Source organism: Rhinopithecus bieti, unplaced genomic scaffold, assembly GCF_001698545.2.
Source record: "Rhinopithecus bieti isolate Rb0 unplaced genomic scaffold, ASM169854v2 scaffold_42745, whole genome shotgun sequence".
NCBI classification, from domain to species: Eukaryota; Metazoa; Chordata; class Mammalia; order Primates; family Cercopithecidae; genus Rhinopithecus; species Rhinopithecus bieti.
Genome location: NW_016819184.1, coordinates 4,163,579 through 4,181,800, shown reverse-complemented (window position 1 = coordinate 4,181,800; position 18,222 = coordinate 4,163,579).

Below are 18,222 nucleotides of genomic sequence, written 5' to 3'. Positions count from 1 at the left end.
TTTAGTATGGGGTTATATTCCTTTATTTGTCTATAGTGAGATAGGAGTTTGGCAGGATTGGTTTCACAAGATACAGGTCACAAAGACTCTGCTGATAAAACAGGAAGCAGTCAAGAGGCTGGACAAAACCTGCCAAAACCAAGATGGTGATGAAAGCAACCTCTGGTTGCCTTACTGCTCATTATGCATTTATTATAATACATGAGCATACTAAAGAACACTCCCACCAATGTCACAACAGTTTACAAATGCCATGGCAATAGCTGGAAATTATCATAAATAGTCTGAAAGATTGGGGAACCCTCAGAGAATTCTCTGCCACTTCCCAGAAAACTCATGAATAATCCACCCCTCATTGAGCATACGATCAAGAAATAACCGTAAAAATAGCCAAACAGCAGCCCTTGGGGCTGCTCTGCCTATCAAGTGGTCCCTCTTTCATTCCTTCACTTTCTTAATAAATTTGCTTTCACTTTACTCTGGTGGCTCCCTCTTGAATTCCTTCCTGCACGAAGTCAAGAACCCAGATGGCCTCCCAGGCTGAACCCCAATTTGGGGGTTCACAGTAGGAGTCCTGTATATCCTGCTGTTTTCGAAGTGTGATCTTTGGAGCAGAACATACACTGCACCTGAAATCTTGCTAGAAATGCAGACTCTCAGGCCCCACCCAAACCTGCTGAATTGGAACCTGCGTTTCAAAAGATCTCCTGGTGATTCCCATGCATATTAAAGTTGAAGAAGCTTGGACTCAAATGTTCTGAGATAATTCTTCCTCTTTTATATGTGTCGAATTCATTTTCTGCCAGTCTATAGCAACCTTTGCATCTTGGGGATCTATCTTTCCATGTACAGATTTTTTTTTTTTTAATTTTAATCTTGTAGTGTTTGCCAATATTTTATGTTACGGGTTGTTTGCCCTCTTTGTCACTTAAGAAATCCTTGTCTTCCTGAGATCATACAGATACGATGCTATATTTTCTTCTAAAAGTTTTTAGGTTTTCTTTTCACAGATTGTTCTTCCATCTGGAATTTACATTTGTCTGTAGTGTGCTGTATAACACTCTCATTTTATTTTTTCATATTGATAATCTATTATCTCAGTGTCGTTCATTGGATTATCCACCCATTCCCTCCTGACTGGTCGTGTCATTCCAGTCATAGGTGCTATCTATGCTATCTCACGTTTCCATGAATGTGTGGTTCTGGCCTCCTTATTTGAATTTTTCAGTTATGTAATCTGCCTTTTTTTCATTTAACCATATATTGTCAACATTTTTCGGCAACATTAGCTGTTCCTGTACAATGCAAATTTTAATGACTTCCTAGTATTCTGCCATACTTTATTTTGTTAGACAGTTGTGTTGTTTTCAGTTTTACTCTATTGTAAATAACACTGGGGTTGATATCCTTCACACAATCTCTGCACATGTGCCTGCTGATTTCCTTAAGATACATTATTTAAGTGAAATTACCAAGTAGACATATTTTTAAAGTACTTGATAGATACTGCCAAATTGCCCTCCAGAAAAATTGTACCAATTTATATTCCCACCTGTTTCCTGCCACTTTCCTCAACATTTTAATACCGCAGCATTCAAATCCCTGCCAATTTCATAAGCTGAATAAACAAAAAGACATGCTATTGTTGTAATCCATGTGTCTTTGATGACAACAGAAGGCAAATATTTTTAGATGTTTATTGGCCTTCTGTATTTACTTGCTTTAATGTGCGTGTGAGACTGTCCAGTTCTAAGCCTGTTTTTTTCTTTTCTTTTGTAGGTGCATGTATCTTTTTCTTATTGATGGATAAAGCTCTTTATATATGAAAAATTTAACTCTTGCCTAGGCTTGTTGCAAACTTTTTTTGCAATTTGCACTTTGCCTTTTACTTTTGCATATGGTGTTTTTTTTTTCAATGAGGAAAAGTTTTAAATGTTGACAGGGTCAAATTTTGCAATGTTTTTCCTTAGTATTATGCTAAAAGAAAAATATAAGCCCTACCTCCAAATTATCCCTCTGTGTCTTCTTTCTGTTCTTTTAGATTTTGTTTTAAATGTTTTACTGTTAAAACGAAATTGTGCCTCAGGTCGGTCTCTGCTTGTGTTTGTTCTGATTTCCTCAGCCAGGTAAAATGCCTCCTGAACACCAGATACCTGCTTTCATAGCACTTTGCACAATGGCAGTATTTTCTGCTTGTGTGATTCTTTGATTAATGTTTGTGTTCTACTATAGCATGCAAGCCTCATGAAGGGTTCAGCACTGTCTCTTTTCCACTCCTTTTTCTTCTCTCTTTTTTTTTTTTTTTTTTTTTTTTGAGACAGAGTCTTGCTCTGTCACCCAGGCTGGAGTGCAGTGGCGATCTCGGCTCACTGCAACCTCTGCCTCCCAAGTCCAAGCAATTCTGCCTCAGCTTCCCAAGTAGCTGGGACTACAGGCATGCACCACCATGCTCAGCTAATTTTTGTATTTTTAATAGAGACAGAATTTCACCATATTGGTCAGGCTGGTCTTGAACTCCTGATCTCAGGTGATCCACCCGCCTTGGCCTCCCAAAGTGCTGGGATTACAGGCGTGAGCCACCGCACCCCAGCACCCATCAAAGTGTCAAGCACTTGTATCTGCTCTTGTGTTACCACTCAGGGGACCTGAGGCTTTCTGTTTCTTTCTGTCAGCCCCACCTGCTCTATTTAGCTCAGCTAATATACATTTATATATATCTACATATGTATATATACACACTATACATATAGCTTTATAGCTACACATTTATATCCTATCCAGCCTTTTTGCGAGTTTGCAGCCAGAGGTCTGCCTTGGCTCATTGGCCAACTGTCCTCTTCTTACCTGCAGTAGCTCCCCTGGTAATCCCCCTGGCCTTTATAAGCGGGCAAACGTCATACCTAAAAGTAACTGAGTTTATCTTACTTTTACTAGTTACAAAGCGCATCTTTGTTTTTGTTTTTTGTTTTTTGTTTTGAGATGGAGTCTCTCTCCGTCGCCTAGGCTGGAGTGCAGTGGTACGATCTCGGCTCACTGCAACCTCCACCTCCCGGGTTTATGCCATTCTCCTGCCTCAGCCTCCCGAGTAGCTGGGACTACAGGCGCCCGCCAACATGCCCAGCTTATTTTTGTGGTTTTCGTAGAGACAGGGATTCACCGTGTTAGCCAGGATGGTCTTAATCTCCTGACAGCGTGATCCGCCCACCTCCACCTCCCAAAGTGCTGGGATTACAGGCGTGAGCCACCGCACACGGCCTACCTTTGATTTGTTTATCACATCTGCTAAAACTTCCAGAACATGTAGGGTTTTTTACAAACGGGGTGGGGGGAACTATATAAAACAAAAGTAGAAGAAAATGGCTAGATTTCATTTGGGTTGTAAATTTTTTTCAATCATAAATTTTAAAAGATATCTGGATTGTCTCCTGATGTGCACACAGAGATAATTTCCATCATTTTTATATCAATACTAAAGGCAGCCACCAGCCACCCCCACCAAAAGCCTGCTCTGGTCTCTTTGCACCACTGCAGGAGTCCAGTGTTCCAGCTGGAAGAAAAGTCCTGCCGCCTCCAGCCAAGAGACTGAGAGCAGAACAGTAGCAGAGTGTGGTGTTGAGGTGCCCCGCCCAGCTGCCAGGAAAGCTAGAGTCAGTCCCAGCTCTGCCGCTGGGCTGGCACCCTGTTTTGGACAAGACTGTCCTTCTCTAGCTCTCATTTCCCCACTTCCTAAGGGAGGTGCCTGCCTCCCAGCTCCCCAGCCTAGGCTCCTGATACAATGGCCTTCAGCTAGTGCAGGTCCTGCCCACCCTCCAGACCTTAATCTCCAAGAAAGGTTATCTTTGCCAGAATAGATGCAAGTCAAGCGATACTTAAACACTGACTCACAAGCCTGCTGCAGTGACGGTGTTAAAGAGATAAGCCTTGGAGAATATCTGTTATTGGTTGAGTCGAGCCAAGATAGATCATGGAGAAAAGTAAACCCTAAAGCACCGTAAACCTATCACAGAAACAGAGCATCGAAGACAAGCAATGGCGGGAAAGAACAAAATCAACAGGAGGCACCACCACCAAGTGCAGGGGAAGCAGAGGCAAGGGTGCAAATCCTCCAAAGCCATGCAGGCACAGCCTCTGCAGGGCTCCATCCCTGGTACCTGCCCCAGCGCCACCACCCACATTCCCCTCTCCTCATAGTAGAGGTCTCCACCACCATGCCTTCTGCTCCTTGAGAACACAGACCATGCCTCATCATTTTGTGTCTCCAAGCACTTTCTGGATGCTCAGATGTTGAAGTAATTTGTTTTTTGTTTGTTTTTGAGATGGAGTCTTGCTCTGTAGCCCACGCTGGAGTGCAGTGGTGCAGTCTTGGCTCACTGCAACCTCTGCCTCCTAGGTCCAGGTTCAAGCAATTCTCCTGCCTCAGCCTCCTGAGTATCTGGGATTACAGGTGCGCACCACCATGCCCAGCTAATTTTTGTATTTTTACTAGACACAGGGTTTCACCATGTTGGCCAGGCTGGTCTTGAATTCCTGACATCATGATCCACCCACCTCAGCCTCCCAAAGTGCTGGGATTACAGGTGTGAGCCACCTCACCCGACCATTTTTTACTATTTATTTATAAATATATATATATATATGTGTGTGTGTGTGTGTATTATATATACATGTATGTAACACCTAGTTGCATGTATCATTGTAAAAAATTTTCACATCATTAAATATTCTTGTAAAATATGATTTCTCAGTAGCTACAAAATGTTGCGTCTTATACCTAAGCATTCTCTATTTTGCTAGGTATTTAGCTTTGCTCTTTGAGCTGTTATAAGTAACTCTGTAACATGCATCTTTGCCCCTAAATCTTTGTCTGAGCATCTTGTCAGTCCCCTAGGATTTGTCCTTCTTGGGTCAAAAGCTATGAACATTTATAGGGCTGCTGATATATACTACTACATTCCTTACAGGAATGAACCAGCGCTGTCTGAAGTTACCCATCTCAGGTAGGGTACCACTGCTACCCTAGTGCCAGCACTAGGTTTTTAAATTATAATAATAAAAATCTTTGCTCATTTTGTCGAGAGAAATGGAAACTCATTGTTGCTTTAATGGCCTTTTCTTTGATTACTAGTGAAGCTGAACATTTCCTCTTTTGGCTACTGTCCATTTGTAATTTATCTTTTGTGAGTTTTCTGTTCATTCCTTCTTTCCTTCCTCTCTGTCTCCCTCTTTTCCTCTGACATTCAGTGAAGATGTGCTGAGCATCGATTTGTCAGACCATGGCAGACGGAGATCAGGAAGATACAGTCAAGGACTCGCAACACACCCCAGGCCAGAACACTAGCTGGAGCCAGTGACAGTTGCTGCCAGGAGGCAATCACAAGTCAATTTGTTTTTAGTTCTGGTAAAATGCATATAAAATAAAATGTATCATCTTAACTATTTTTAAATATATACTTCAGTAGTGCTAAGATAATTTACATGGCTGTGCAACCCATATCCAGAACACTTTCATCTTGCAAAACTGAAAATCTGTACCCATTAAACCATAATTCCTCAGAACCTCTCCCCCCAGAACCTGGCAACCACCATTCCAGTTTCTATTTCTGTGAATTTGACTACTCTGGGAACCTCAATTAAGTAGAATCATATAGCATGTGTCTTTTTGTGGCTGGTTTATTTTATTTAATATAATATCCTCAAGATTTATCCATGTTGTAGCATGTGTCAGAATTTCCTTCCTTTTTTAAAGTGAAATAGTAATCCATTGTATGGACTGACCACATTTTGTGTATTCACTCATCCATCATGGACACGTTTCTATATTTTGGCTGTTGTGAATTGTGCTGCTATGAAAATAAGTATACAGATACAGTATCCCCAAACACCTGCAAATATCTTCTGTGTATATATTCAAAATATTCTTTGGGGATATATACACTCCTGAGTATATAGAATATATAGAGTAGATATCCAAAGAATATTTTGGATACATACCCAGGAGCGAATTGCTGAGTCATGTGGTAATTCGATGTGTCATTCTTTGAGGAGCCACCGTGTGTAAGCAGTCGCACTATTTTACATTCCCTCCAGTAGAGCACAGGGGCTCCAACTTCTCCATGTCCTCACCAACACTTGGCATTTTCTGTTGTTGTTTTTTTTTTAATAGTAGTCATCCTGACAGATGAGAGGTGATATCTTACTGTACTTTTGATGTGCATGTCCCTAATGATTGGTGACATGTTTTCGTGTGCTGGTGTGGTGTATATCTTCCCAGTGTGTAATTTTTGACATTGCTTTTACCACTTATATTAGTCAGGGCTCTCCAGAGGGACAGAACTAATAGGATATATGTGTATATAAAATTGAGTGTATTAGGGAGAATTGACTCATATGATCACAAAGCGAAGTCCCACGAGAGGCCGTCTGCAAACTGGAAAAGAGAAAAGCCAGCAGTAGCTCAGTCCAAGTCTGAAAGCCTCAAACCCAGGGAAGCCGACAATGTAGCCTTCTGTCTGTGGCCAAAGGCCCAAGAGCGCCCGGAAGCCACTGGTACAAGTCCCAGAGTCCAGAGGTCAAAGAACCTGGAGTCTGATGTCCAAGGACAGGAGGAGTGGGAGGAAGCACCCAGCATGGAAAAAGAAGGAAGCCAGAAGACCCAGCATGCCAGATCATCCCACCTTTCTCCACCTGCTTTGTTCCAGCCTCGCTGGCAGCAGATGGGATGCTGCCATCCACATTGAGGTTAGGTCTTCCTCTCCCAGTCCACTGACTCAAATGCCAGTCTCCTCTGACAACATCCTCACAAACACACCAAGAAACAGTACTTTACCAGCCATGTAGGCAACCTTTAATCCAATCAAGTTGACACCTAGTATTAGCCATCACAAGTCCACCCATTGTCAACCTGTCACTCATACACATCTCCTGAAATCATACTTAATCCCCACATAAAAACAATAATACGGTCATAATTATGCCTAACATAATACAGCTATCCTTCGTACAAGCAGAAGCACACTAATCCTTAACCTAAATGCTATTACATAAAGCAAACAATGCTTAAATGCTGATATGACGTCAATACATTTTATGCTACATGATAAAGGAAAAAGAAAGGAAATAAAATGAAGGTATTTCCTTAGTACAGGTGTACACACGCGCAAACATATTTTTAACAAGATAAGGAGGAAATACTCACGACAATACTCATGACAATTACAGTCCTCATTTCTACAACTGGTCACGTAGTCATAGCTGTTACTAATGACTACTTTATTCTATGCATTCTGTATTCCCTTTGCCTTCAGCAAGTACCTTGGCTGATCATGATTCTTCTCCTGGTAGAGTGACCCAAACCTTCATTCCTGAAAGTCTGGGTCATTTGTTCCTGCCTGGATTGGGTTGTAGTTTCCCATTGGCCTTAGCTTCCAAGATCAGACAAGATGGGGCGCATTCAGCATGGTATGGCCGTAGAGCCATTGACCTTAATCACAGGGCTTGGTAATACTAAGAGACGCCCCGAGAGATCTCATGTGTTCCACACATACTCTTCCTTACCTTCATTGAGGAGTAGTAGTCTGATTTCATCTTGATAGTCCAGGTCAATCACCCCAACCAACACTATAACTCCCTTCTTAACCTGTTGACTTGGAGGCAGGAGGAGCACAGAGTGACCAGGTGGCAGTCTTAACTTCCAGTTCAATGGAATCATTGTTGCACCTCCTGGTGGCAGCATTCCTCCCTCCGGAACGAAGACCTCTAGGCCTGCAGAACATGATGTCACAGTAACAGGAAGCAAAAATTCTGCGAGTGGATCACTAGAGGTGATGGTGAGTGGTGCCATTTTCACTTTCACCCCTTGGTTCCTGGACCTGTGAATCCAGGCTATGGGAGAAACAGGACGATATATTGGAGGCTGATTCAGGGTATACACAACCTTCTGGAAAACTTTGCCCAGCCCTGCAAAATATTGTCACCTAGTTGGTATTGTAATTGTGACTTCAAAAGGCCATTCCACTGTTTTATCAATCCAGCTGCTTCAGGATGATGTAGAACATGGTAAGACTAGTGAACTCCATGAGCATGAGCCCACCGCTGCTCTGGCAGCTGCTGGGATACTGCTCACCCACATTGAGGGTGGGTCTTCCTCTCCTAGTCTACCAACTCAAATGTCAATCTCCTCTGGCAACACCCTCCCAGACACACTTAGAAACAATCGTTTACCAGCCATCTAGGCATCCTTTAATCCAATCCAATTGATACCTCGTATTAACCATCACACAACCATCACATTTAGCACAGCAATACTGGGAGAGATCTGTCTTTCTGCATTAGCGCATGACTGTTTAGTACTATCTGTAACATGAAACTGACTCAGAAATATCCCCAGGATTGACTGGTTTCAAAACGAAAAAAAAAAAAAAAAATGTCTCCTGTTAGTCCCTGATCAACCAAACCCTGCACAGCCCCGAGACAGGAAGGTGGGAGGCCCTGTACGGGACTGATGGGTAAGTCTGAAGAGACTCTGTAAGTGTGAGAAAGGCACTTTGTGTTCATTCTGACTCTTCAAAGTCTTGCTGTGAATGTTGTATCAGCAAATATGTACCCAGGGATTTAATAACACATTAAAGAAAGGATTGGATATAAATTATTCTGAATGGCTGTCTATGCAGTTTGAATCTATAAATAATCAGTCGCCTCTTTGCTTTGGCTCTGGAAAGAGGGCATGGGACATATTAATGGGGATCATCTTATCCTCACCTCAGAGTGGACACACGTGTGAGAGTTGGTGGGATTTACCCATGTGGACAGGTTGGAAGGTTTTCTAAGATGTTGATTTTTTTCCCTCTTGGTATCACTAATTCTCCATGTCTCTGCTTTCAGATTCATCTGCAGTAACTTTTTGATTCTAAGCTGGACAAGCTCTGCAGTCCTGAGTCCCTTCTCCCAGTTGTGAATTGTTACAGGCTCAGAAAGGCAGGTTAATCTTAGTGTTTGTGGAAGCAAAACACATTCTGGCTGTGGAATCTCTTGATCTCCTCCCAAACCATCCCTGCCATTCACTATCCCCCTAAGAACTTCCCTAATGACAGTGAGAGACACTAATGCTCATGTGAATTTTGGCAGGATTCTCCTTTCCCTGAGCTGGGGGCAGGTGCGGCTCCACATAGGTGAGTGTTGGGGGTAGTCAGAGACCAGAGAACAAAGTGGAGAACCCCAGGGGCAGGCATCCTCATGTCCTCCAGTCCTGAGCCTGTTTGGGCTCTGAACCAGACCAAAGGATTTGATTCTCAACCCTGTCCTGCAAAACAGGTCAGAGGGGCCTGAGGAAGAGTTGCAATGGGTCATGACTGGTGGGGCTGATCATAGCCAGTCAGAGGTGCCATGCAGCCCCTGAGGTCTCCATACACTCCCCACTAAGCTTGTTCTGGTGAGCTCATCTTCATTGGAGGTGGGGAATGACCCTTCCTCAAGCTGACTAAATACTCATGAGATGTATAGTTCTGCAGAAAAAAAAAAAAAAAGGCCTGAAAGCAGCAGCAGAAACAGAAAAGATATGAATTTTAAAGGAGTGTTGTCCAGGGCACTTGGGGAAATGGCACAGAGGGTTTTGTGAGAGGGGGCTTGGGGGCAGATCCCGGAGAAAGTGACTGTCCTTTCTGCAAGCAAGCACAGCCATCTAAGAGCAAGCCACCTTTTTGCATAAAGAGATAAGGACGGGGCACAAAGGCAGGCACAGATGTACAAAGGCAAGAGCCGTCAACACAGGAGCCATAACTGCGGAGGAGGCCAGGGTGACCTTGGCCTCTGGAGAACAAACACAAGCAAAACAAAGTTTCCAGGAGACATGCCAGACAATTTAGATAGCAATCTCTCTAGATCTGGCAAGGGCAACACCTCTTCCAGAAAGTCCGTGCTGAGCCCTGCACCTCCCCAGAACTCCTGGTGGCCCCTGGCTCAGCCATTACTCAGCTTTTCTCAGGACACGCAGGCGATATGTGTGCATCCTAATCTCCCACCAGACATGAGCCCCTCCCGGGCAGGACTGCCTTATTCAACCCCGGGTCTAAGCCCAGAGCCAAATGCCGGGCCTAGCACAAAGTAAGTGTTCAATTAAACTTTGGTGACAGGAACTAAAAATAGTTTAGCTCCCCCACCAAATCCAAATGTTTTACTTTGTGGGTGTGCAGTGTGACATGGGAGGCCATTAAAGGGTTTGAGTAGAGGATGGAGAATTGCCCAAATTGAAAGCAAAAGTCAGATTTGATCCAAAGGTTATTTTGATTTTCTGGATCAGTTCATAGTTTAGTTTTAAAATGTTTGTTTCCATCTGGGGGTTGGCAGAATTGTATGTAGTGAAACCCCAGTGACATGTTCTCTTTCAAAAGGAGAAATAAGAGGCAGACTGGAAGGTGAAACATGACACAGTTGTTATAAATTTTTAAGCGAATTTTAACAACTTTATTGAGATGTAATTTACGTAACATGTAGAAGTGTAAATACATGTTCAACTAGACGCAAGCTCACACGCAGAGCCAGGAACAGAACATTGCCAGCGTCTCAGATGCCCAGCCCTGGACTCTTCAGTCTTGGCACCTGACCCAGTGCAAAGCCACTTTCGTGGCAAAGACTTTCTATGTATCTACCAGGCTATGTTTCTCCAACTGATGCCACCTCTGCTACGGGTGAAGGATTTCCTCAGCTCTGAGAACATTCCCTCCGGCCATGGGTTCTGTCGGAGTTGGTATAGTGGACACCAAGGTGTGCAACCCAGACCCCCCGTGCCATGAAGGAGGCATTACCCATCACCTGCTCTCACAGACACCTTCGGGGACCACGGCTGCAGAGAGCCGCCTCATCCAAGGTTACACCCGTTCCTGGGTGAGCCATATCACAGATCAGTGCTGGGGATAAAGGTCAGGCCATCTTAGCCCAACTCAGGACAACTCTGAAGGGCCGTTCCAGCTCAGAGCACACCTGGGGTCAGCCAAGAAGCCACACTTCTACCGTTACCCAGTCCCACTCCCTCCTCCTCCCTTCTACAAGTTCGGTCCCACCAGCCCTCCCTGGTAAACACCCTGCACACTGAACTCCACCTCAGACTCTGCTTGCTGGGGGCCCATCCTGCAACAGTCAGCTCCCCACTCAGCCTTCCTGCCTTCCCTTTCCACAGACGGTGCTGAGTCCCCCTATGTCCCGGGACTGGCATCAGGACTGGCCAATGTTGACAGAAGAGTCATTAACGTTCAGGTGCCTGCTGTGGTGCTGTGCTGTTTACAGAGCACTTTCATGCACATTATCTCATCTCCTTTCTTTGTCTGTGCATTCATTCATTTACTCCTCATTCAACAGACATAGTGAGTGCCTGCTCCATGCAGAAGTGAAGATATAATGAAGAAAAAAACCTTTCCTTCCCCTGGAGAGCTCACAGTCAAGTGCACAAGGCTGATGTCAAACCAGAGAATTCTCCCAGGCATTAAAGCCGTGATGCAGCAGGCACAGAGGCCATGAAGTGGGGAGAAGGAGGGCAATCAGGGAGGGCTTCCCAGGGAGGTGGGAACTTGGAACCAGCAGCTGGAAGCAATGGGATCCAGGGGAGCACTAAATCCAACACCGAACACCACAGTCGGTCCCAGCAGTGCAAGAAACCTGCACACAAACCAAGCTACTCAGAGGTTTCTATTGGTCTAACCCGAGATGGCAGGAAGTCAGAGACGTCTAATGGCCTCGCGCTTCCCTCCGGGCGTGACCTCCCGGAGGCTCCTTCCCACTGGGGCCTGGGAAATAGAAGAGAGGAGACTGAAAAGGGAAGGAGGGTGTTTCCGGAGTGGGCTGGTGGGATCACAAATGAAAGAATAACAGGATCTTGGAAAGCAGCCCCAGGTCCCACCTCAAGCACTGGATTAGTTTAAATCCTTCTTTGCCACTTTCCAGAGTCAACAGGATTTGCTAAATTTTGTATCTCCAGTAGGAGAAGAACCTTGAGAGAAAAAGATTTTTTAAATACATGTAAGTGAGATGTTTTCACTAATCTGATTTTGGGGCATATTGACACTTGTAAAATATTTAAATCCTTAATTGTGCTGTCAGACACACTACTTTATAACATATCTGGATAGAAGAACAATGAACATTAGGTTATGCTTTTAGATGTTACAGAGATGAAAATATATCTTGGCTATTTATCAAATTAATCACCCTATAATCTAAAGACAAATGGGATTCCTAGGGCAGTATTCAGCCAGTAATTTAATACCTAAGTTTTTCTGATCAATAAACCATTGGCCTGTTAGAATATTTAAGTCATGTTTAAGTCAGTCAGAAAAAAAAAAATCTATTAACTTACGTTCTTGAAAGCATGTATTTAATTTAAAACATCATTTTCTATTTAAGCATTGCATTTTACACCATTCTAAAACAACCCTGATCTTTTTTATCTTAATTTTATTAAAAAGAGTGAAACAAATATTTTGAATCAGAACTACATCATAAAGTATTATCGTTTGTTCAACAAATGTACAAGTAAACAATGCCACCACATTGCACAGCTCCAGGGGACACCATTCCCGTTTTGTCCTCAAGAAACATCCAGGTCTGCATGAGTCCTTGGGACACCAAGGGATAAAACAGAGCTCTGGGAGCTGCAGACGCCAGCACAGGGCACTGCAGAGCCCAGAGGAGGATGTCAGTCTCACCCGCGGATTTGAAGGATTTGAAAAGGTGCCAGGTGGCAACACCTAGAATGTCAAAGCCACAAGAGACTCTTCAAAGATTATCCAAATGAGAGATTAAGAGACTTGTCCAGGCTAACCCAAGTGACTGTAAGACTAGAGTCACAGTTTACTGCCTGTCCGAATTTAGCGTGCTTATACTCACGGGTTAAAGGTTATGCAATTTATTGGTGCCTTAAAAAAAAAACTATTAATAAAATGTATTTGAGACCATGTAATGATAAGAAGCATTTGGCACTTGAAGGGAAAAAATGCAAGTGTGCTAATGTAGAATTCTCCCCTATAAAAACATCTGGCTTTGTGTGCTGCCGTGGAAGGGAGCAAAGCTTTAAAGGATTCTATTTGGAGTCACTGCATTAGCTGTGCCTGCTTAATGCTAACAGGCTGCAAAATAGCGCATGTTCCATCGAAAATGATTTCCACCTCAGCACCCTGGACGTGGAAGCACAGTTAATGTCCCACTGTCTATATCTTATTTGTTATTGTGGCCTCTGGTGTGGGCTTGCGGCTGCTGTGCAAAATCTTCCTGGAATCGTATTGCAGCGAACCTTCAGAGAGGAGAACGGAAAGAAAAGAAGCTGCTTTTTAGAAGTTGCTTTCTTTCGGAATGGATGAGTCTCTAATAACACTGACCAGGAAGGGCTTCATTTGTCTTGACTTTTTTCTCCCGATGATGATAATTAGGTTTCCGGACACAGGAAGGAAGTGTGGAATGGAGCATCATTTTGAAGGAATCTTTTAGAAGTGCTTTTCGAGATCATGCATGAGTACGCAGCTGGTAACGAAGAGGCAGCGTTCACCTGCCGTCTCTGTTTTCAAAATCCTTTCTAAAGATTGTTATAGAGTGAAAAGCTGGAGGATTAAAAAAAATAGTAGTTAACTGTCTAGGGAGTGCCTGCTGCGACCCAGACATTGTCACAGACATCCTAGGTGATGCGTGATCACGGAGATTTGTGGCTGTGGTGGGGGGGGACAGAAGAGTTCTTGAGCACTGGACGACACATGTGCCAGGCACGGAGTTTCATGCTTTATATCCACTACCTTATCTATTCCTCACAACATCCTCTTGAGGAAAATAGAAGTGTGAGCTCCATTTGACAGGTGAGAAAGCTGAGGTTAAGAAAAGCTATTTCATTGACCAGTCACATGACTTACACCCAGTCTCTCAGTCACAAAGCTCCGTGGCCTCTCTGTAGTTAGGAATTTGTGCATGGCAAATTGCAAGTAAGCCATCAGTCAGAGTCTGATATTTCAGCCTGATCTACATCATAACTGCAATTAAGCTGGGCTGCAGAGACCAGCACTGGTCACTCACAAAAAAAGGACTGACTATGTGGTGTACAAGGAACACCCCATGATGGAGACGATCTGACATTCATACAAGATATTTTGAAAAAACAATTTGTAATCAGAAAAACCCCAGGTTCTGAGAAGCCTGTTTCCTCATCTTTCTTGAAGAAATTGAGGTGACTTCAAATTTACCCAATGAATTAGTTCATTTTAATGTCAGAATGCATGGGGGGAAGTTCTAAGGCGAAAGAAAAATCAGTGTAATTGCTTCTTTTTTCAAAATCACATATCACTTTGTTCATTATGAAATAATGAAGCATTATTTAATCCCATTATGAAATAAATGAGATTGAGTAAATAGCATATCTGCATTCACTCGGTGATATAAAGTCAGGAAATGTTTATCCCACTGACATTTAAAAACAGCAGCTCGATTTTTCTTAGTAATGAAATTGTAGGTGTTTTCATTACAAAAATATATTTTATAATAAATACAAATACGGCATTGTTAAATTAACTGTTAGGGATGAAGGCCTTCCCAGCTGGCTGGGTTTTGAAATGTAGATTCACTTCTTCAAAACCGAAGTCTATCCATCATGAAACAAAATCATCAATGAAATTTGTTTAAGTCACTGTGAGAGACTAGGGTTAGGTCTGCGAGGTCCTATTCCAATATGTACACCTGCCCTCTGGATGAAATTTTTTTTTTAAGTCACTGAGAGATTAGGGTTAGGTCTGCGAGGCCCGATTTCAGTATGTACACCTGCCCTCTTGTGGTATGCGTCTGTATGATCACGTACCATGCATTTTTAAGACCGTAAGAAATACAATATTCCAAGTGGCTGTCTATAAGCCAAGCCATAGGGGTCTAGTGCTCAAATAGTTCTGATTCTTTACAAAAAGTGTTTTCTAGACGCCTCCTCTGCTAGACATTAAAAATCTCAATGTGCTCATATTTAATGACAGCAGTACTGAAATGAAATTCTTTTATTGGCATTTTATTATTTATTTTATTTCAGCTACTAGGGGTGCATAACAAATTACCCCAGAACTTCATGGTGTAAAACGTCCATTCTATGAGTCAGGAATTCAGACAGGGGATGGATTATCTGAGGTCTCAGGAAGAAGGCTTAAATTCTAGGGACTGGATACACTCGAAGGCTTGTTTACTCCAGTGGTGGATGAGACTGACTATAGGTGGGGAGCTCGGTTTTTCTCAGTGCATGTGGGCTAGTGTGGGCTTCTTCAGAGCACAGTGGCTGTGTTGCAAAGGTGAATGTCCTGAGAGAGCGCGAGGCAGAAGCTGTATTCATTTTTATGACCCAGCCTCAGGAATTAGACATGGTCACTTCTGCCATATTCTACCGGACACAAAGGGTCAGTTGTCATTTAGTATGGGAGGGGACTGCCTAAGGACACGAATACGGGGAAGTGTGGGTCATTCGGGCATCTGGAAGGCTGACTGCCACGCGTGCCAATGGGAAACTAGTGTCTGTTAGTGGGATGGCACCCGGTCCTAACGAACTCTCCATCCAACTGTGGGCCAGTGTGGAGGGTCGACGTCCCCTCCCCTTCCCACTTCCACTGGAATGTCTCCGGGAAGACGATCAAGGGGAGAAGTCCTAATAGAGGAAATCACCCCAGAGAAGAGACCCAGTCTTCCAGGATGTGGCTCTGGAGTTAAAAAGGGAGGCCAGAGGCGGGGCTGTGGCGCAGATGGACAGGAGGGTCAGGCTCCAGGGAAGGGCGGGAATGACGCTTCTCCCTCTGCTCCCGTCTCAGAGTTCCTTCCCCATCCCCACTTCTGCCTGCTTTTTGAAAAAGTCCTATCAAGGACTTCGGGGAGAAATACGAAAGACTAATAAACATTTTTGAAAAATCTTCAATCTCACCAGTAACCCTGGAAACAGACACTGAAGCAACTAATCAGCCAAGCTGAAAGGATTTTATTAGGCAGGAAAGGTATGGTCAGAGTGCTTTCTCCAATGACTACAACTGCATTGGATCAGCACATTGACTGCTGCCTATAATTATCTGAGTACATCTCAAGCCTTAATTCAGGTTTTTTTAAGTGAGTATTTTGACTCCTAAAAAATAGCTGGTATTTAGGAACACCACTGCTGACATTTTGATCACTACTCATGAGCTATTTCAGGAGCCCACCGCGTAACCCCACACCCTCGGGGTGTGCCTCGGCTGTATGACAGAGGAGAGCTCTGTCCTGATCTTGAACATTCTGTGTCATCGCCGGAATGAGAGAAAAGCATATTTTTGGGGTATGTTCTCTTAGAGGCAGGAATGATCAACCATAGGAGCCAGAGGAGGATGCAATTCATTCTCCTTGGGTTTGGAGGAATTTAATAAAACGGAGTGACCGGGGCAGCCCTGGGATGTGTGAGGATCCAGAGAAGAGGGATTGCACCTGGGTCTTGAATAACAGGTGAATAGGATTTTTTTCTAGGACCTCCCTTCTGGTGGGGTAGCGGGAGAAGCATTCTAGGTACAGAGAACAGCATGGCCAAGGTCCAGCGATGTCAATGAGTGCTCTATGTGTGGGAAGTGGCAGGGGCCTAGTGCACTGGTTGGTGACACAGAAAGGGAGTGTTTGGAAGCAAGTGAGGCCGCTTGTGGAGGCTGGTACAGAGTGGTTAGGGGTCATGCCGGGAGGATGCACTTGATCCACTGGTGGGGAGCCTGGCATGGTCTTTTAAGCAGGAACACCAGGCAGTCAGGTGTTTTAGGAGAAGCCCTCAGCATGGTGGCATGTGGAGGAGAGAGAGGATAGGACAGAAGATGGCAGCAAAAAGCTGGAAGTGAGGGGGATCTGGGGCAGTGTGTGTGGGAGTGGAAAGAAGGAAATGATGAAAGAGACTGTCCTCAGGCTGAATGGCAGGGTATAGGCAAGGGGCATCTGTGAGAACTCCCAGGCTTGGGGCTTTGGTGACTACCTAGATGGCAGTGTCTTTAACCAGACAGAATGTGGACTCTGGAGAGAAGAGTGGTCTTGGGGAGAGCTGGCGCTCACATTTGGACTGGCTGAGTTGATGTGCTCATGAGATGTCTGGGGAGCAAGTCCAGCAGAAAACAACCTTGGGTGTGCCTCGGGATATTTATCTGGTGAAATCCTCTTGGCTTATCTGTGTCTTTTATCCACTGAGATGCACAGTCCTAAGGGAAAAGACTCTCCTTCTTTGTCCCACATCTCCTGTGCCTAGTACAGGGCCTGGCACCTTGGAAGGTTCAGTAGACTTAGCTGGATAAATGGCTCTCTACATAAGGGACTGGCCCACAAAATGCATTCAGGAAGAGGAAGCGTAGGGAGGGAAGAGGGCCAAGAGCGTAACTCTGAGGACCACCTTTTGAGGAATGCTTAGAAGAGAAGCCAGTAAAAGTGATGGGAAAGAAGAGAAAGAGTGGGAGAACGAGCCCAGCTGGTATATCTGTCACCAGCTGCATGAGCTGCTCAGCTACAGTCCCTGTTCCACCTGGCAGTATGGGCTGGGGTGGGGCAGAAATGGTTCCATCCACTTTTGTGTAGGATCCCCTCCCAGTGGACAGCCAGGTGAATAAACCAGCTCATGTCTCTTGAGCGATTTTCTTACCAAACATCAGAAGTAATTATGGCCAGGTGTAGTGGCTCAATCCTGTAATCCCAGCACTTTGGGAGGCCAAGACAGGTGGATCATTTGAAGTCAGGAATTCAAGACCAGCCTGGCCAACACATGAAACCCCAGCTCTACTGAAAATACAAAAATTAGCTGGGCAGCAGTGTCGTGCGCCTGTAATCCCAGCTACTCCGGAGGCTGAGGCAGGAGAATCGCTTCAGCCTGTGAGGTAGAGGTTGTGGTGAGCCGAGATTGTGCCACTGCACTCCAATCTGGGTGACAGAATGAGACCCTATCTCAAAAAAAAAAAAAAGAATTATATGCATACTTCATTGCCTCATCTTTCCATTTTGTCTCTCCAGAGGGAAAATTCCCTAAAGGCTGTTAATTACCTGAAAGAATTCAATAGGTGGAAAGAACTGATGAGAGATGACTTTTTGTTAATGGTGGCAACTATGGAAATCCGTAGGACACAACATCTCTCCAGATGAAAGCCAAGAAACCCAGTCTGGTGATACTTGGTTGAATGTATTGGGCTACAGCTGATTTGCTTGACACTGGATGCCTCCTGTAATGCTCTTCGTTCTGAGTAATGACAT